This window comes from Nicotiana tabacum, chromosome 10 (genome assembly GCF_000715075.1).
Source record: "Nicotiana tabacum cultivar K326 chromosome 10, ASM71507v2, whole genome shotgun sequence".
In the NCBI taxonomy this organism is placed as follows: domain Eukaryota; kingdom Viridiplantae; phylum Streptophyta; class Magnoliopsida; order Solanales; family Solanaceae; genus Nicotiana; species Nicotiana tabacum.
Window position 1 is genome coordinate 143,848,539 of NC_134089.1, and position 4,351 is coordinate 143,852,889.

Sequence of the window (4,351 nt, forward strand, 5' to 3'; positions counted from 1 at the left end):
GTGATAGTAACACATCTCAAAGGCATTGCATCTCTATTATATTGGAGTTTTGAGAGTCCTCCTCAAAATTCTGCCCCAGTTTGGTAGATGATCTTTTGACCGTTTGCGGATAATAGCCTTGCTGAACGTTCTTCAGAATTTTGAGAATCCTTCTCAAAATTCTACCCTTGTTTCTTAACCAATTTCTAACTTTCTGGCATGTGATGGCGTTGGCTGGACTTGCTCCGGAATTTTGAGAGTCCTCCTCAAAATTCTTCCCCAGTTTTTGATCTTAGGGGAAATGAAAATTTTATTATGATTTGACCGAACCCGTAAGACTGCCTACGTATTCCCTCTTAAACGGGAATAAGGTCAACCATAGTTCAATTACATCAGATGACAAAATGTAAATACTTTAATCATAGTATCTCTTGACTGCGTCTCAATTGATTGGTTATGGCCAGATTTCTCCATCCATTTCTACAAGTATGAGTGCTCCTCCTGTCAACACCCTATGAACCATGTACGGACCTTGCCAGTTGGGGGAGAATTTCCCTTTGGCTTCATCTTGATGTGGGAAGATCTTTTTTAGCACCAATTGCCCTGGTGCAAATTAACTTAGTTTGACCCTTTTGTTGAAAGCTCTAGACATTCTGCTCTGCTAAAGTTGGCCGTGACATACTGCGTTCATCCTCTTTCAAATCGATAAGCGCCAATTGTTCATAGTGACTCCTTATCCACTCTGCATCGCTGAATTCAGCTTCCTGTATGATTCTTAAAGAAGGAATCTCTACCTCGACTGGGATGATAGCCTCAGTACCATAAACTAGCATGTAGGGAGTTATCCCAGTTGATGTACGAACTATAGTGCGGTATCCTAATAAAGCAAAAGGTATCTTCTCGTGCCATTGTTTGTTGTTCTCTACCATCTTCCTTAGTATCTCTTTAATATTTTTTGTTGGAGGCTTCTACGGCTCCATTCATCTGAGGTCTGTAGGCTGTAGAATTCTTGTGCTTGATTTTGAAAGTTTCACACATAGCTTTTATCAGATAACTATTGAGATTGGTGGTATTATTAGTAACGATGGACTCGGGGACTCTGAATCGTCAGACAATACGATCTTTGACAAAATCTGCGATGACTTTCTTGGTTACAAATTTGTAAGATGTAGCCTCCACCCATTTTGTGAAGTAATGAATGGCTACCAGAATAAAATGTGTCCGTTTGAAGCAGTGGGCTCAATCGGACCAATAATATCCATTCCCCAAGCGGTGAATGGCCAAGGTGAACTTGTTGCATTGAGCTCGTGTGGCAGCACTTTTATCATGTCGGTGTGCACCTGGCATTGAAAGCATTTTCGGACATACTGGATGCAATATGTCTCCATGGTCATCCAAAAGTAACCGGCCCTGAGTATCTTCTTAGCCAAGATGAAACCATTCATGTGCGGGCCACAGGTCCCGGCATGTACATCCTCAAGTAGCTTAGAAGCTTCCTTTGCGTTGACATATGTTAGTAAACCTAAATCATGAGTTCTTCTGTAGAAGTTTCCTCTGCTGTGGAAGAAGTGATTGGACAATCTCCAGAATGTGCATTTCTGAGTGTGATTTGCATGCTCTGGATATTCTCCCTTTGACAAATACTCCTTAATGTCATGGAACCAAGTCTTTCCATCTATATCTTCTTCAACATGAGCACAACATGCTGGCTTATTATGGATCTTCACCAGAATGGGATCAATATAATTCTTATCTGGATGTTGTATCATAGACGACAAGGTGGCCAATGCATCGGCAAACTCATTCTGAATTCTGGGCACATGTCATAATTCTATATTTATGAACCTCTTTCTCAATTCCTACACATGGTATAGATATGAAAATATCTTGGAATTATTTGTCACCCACTCTCCTTGTACCTGGTGCATAAGCAAATCTGAATCACCGATTACTAGAAACTCTTGAATGTTCATGTCGATTGCCATTTTAAGTCCTAGTATGCAGGCTTCATATTCTACCATGTTGTTGGTGTAGGGAAATATGAGTTTAGTAGATACTAGATAATGTTGACTCGTTTCTGATACCAAAATTGCTCCAATGCCCACTACTTTGAAATTTGGAGCTCCGTCAAAGAACATCCTCTAACCATTGTATACTTCGGTAATGTCTACTCCTACCAATGATACTTCTTCATCAGGAAAATACGTTTTCAAGGGTTCGTATTCTCCTCCAACCGGGTTTTTAGAAAGGTGATCTGCCAATGCTTGTCCTTTGACTGCCTTTTAAGTTACATAGATGATATCAAACTCACTTAACAGTATCTGCCATTTGGCCAACTTTCCAGTCGGCATGGGTTTCTGGAATATGTACTTTAGAGGGTCTATCCTATATATGAGGTATGTAGTGTAGGCATAGAAGTAATGCCTCAATTTTTGAGCTGTCCAGGTCAAAGCACAACAAGTGCTTTCCAGCAGAGGGTACTGTACTTCGTAAGGTGTGAACTTTTTACTCAGGTAGTATATGGCCTGTCTTTTCTTCCTGTCTCGTCGTGTTGTCCCAAAACACATCCGAAGGCTCCACCAAATACAGATAGATAGAGTAACAAAGGTCGTCCTGGTTCTGGCAGGACCAAAACTGGTTGTATGGATAGGTACTCCCTTGATTTTGTCAAAAGGTTTCTGACAATCCTCGATCCAGCTTGTTTCGGTATCTTTCCTTAGCATTTTGAAGATGGGTTCGCATATGACTGTGGATTGTGCTATGAAGTGACTGATATAGTTGAGACATTCTAGGAAGCTCATCACGTCCTTTTTGCTCTTAGGTGGTGGTAACTCCTAAATAGCTTTGACTTTAGACGGATCCAGTTCGATCCCTCTTCGACTGACAATGAATACTAATAATTTTCCTACGGGAACCTCGAATGCACACTTTGCGGGGTTCAGTTTCCAGTTGTACCTCCTTAACCTATCAAATAACTTTCTCAAGTCCGCTATGTGATTTGCGGCCTTTTTGGATTTGGTAATGACGTCGTCCACATACACCTCTATTTCCCTGTGTATCATATCATGAAAGATAGTTGTCATGGCTCTCATGTAAGTAGCCCCGCATTCTTCAAACCGAATGGCATCATCTTGTAGCAATATAACCCTTAAGGTGTTTTCTCTACATCTTCTTCGTCCATCTTGATCTGGTGATAACCCGCGAAGCAATCTACAAAGCATTAATGTTCATGCTTGGCATAATTATCGATTAGGATGTGTATATTTGGCAGTGGGAAGTCGTCCTTGGGACTTGCTCTTTTTGAATCGCGATAGTCAATACACACTCTAACTTTCCCATCCTCCTTCAGAACTGGAACAATGTTAACTAACCAAGTTGGGTACTTAACCACCCTGAGAACTTTAGCTTTGATCTACTTGGTAACTTCCTCCTTGATTTTCAGGCTCATGTCTGGTTTGAACCTTCAGAGTTCCTGCTTCACTGGAGGACACATGGGATTAGTAGGCAATTTGTGTGCCATTATAGAAGTGATCAACCCCATCATATCGTCAAATGACCATGCAAAAATGTCATCATATTCCTTGAGAAAATGAATGTATTCTTCCTTCTCTGTTGGTGACAAGTGAATGCTAATGCGAGTCTCCTTGACAGTCTCGGCGTCTCCAAATTTACTGCTTCAAATTCGTCTAGATTGGACTTAGTCTTATTCTCAAAATTTTCAACCTCCCTAACAAGTTCCTTGAGTATCTCATCTTCTTCATCTGAATCACTATTCTCATGTTGCGTTGCCTCATTACATGTCACAGTCACTGGTTTATCTGGAAAAGTAATAATAACATTGTAGAAAGAAAAAGTTTAGAAATAGTAATGAATAATAAAGCGCAAATGCATTTGATTAAAATCGAAAAATCATTTAGACAAGTACGGCTCGATGAATTGAGCATTTATTTTGAAACAAGTAAATCAAAATTACTGGAAATCTTAAATGCCTAGAATGGCTATAGAAGTAAAATCTGCCAAGCTACCGGACTCGGTGGGCTCGGGATGGTGTGGCGGTCCAGTTCTTGAGAATAGCTCCCTTCTTTACGGTCTGAATAGTGAGGACTTCTTACTCTTCCTCCTCAATTATGGCACTGCAGTCCATGTCTTCATCCTCCAACAACAAATTCTTCAACCCAGCGAGTGCTTCCCCTTCTTCAGTTCCCCATATCGTATCAGCTTGGTGAAAAGTTTTTTCTAGGCGTGGCACTATTTTCTTGAGAGGGTAATATGGTCTGCGCCATGGAGGCGACCAATCATTGTATTCTTTCCATGTGTACTGATATCCGAGCCCGAAGGTAGTACCATGATTTTTCAGCCGTATCAGTTTAGT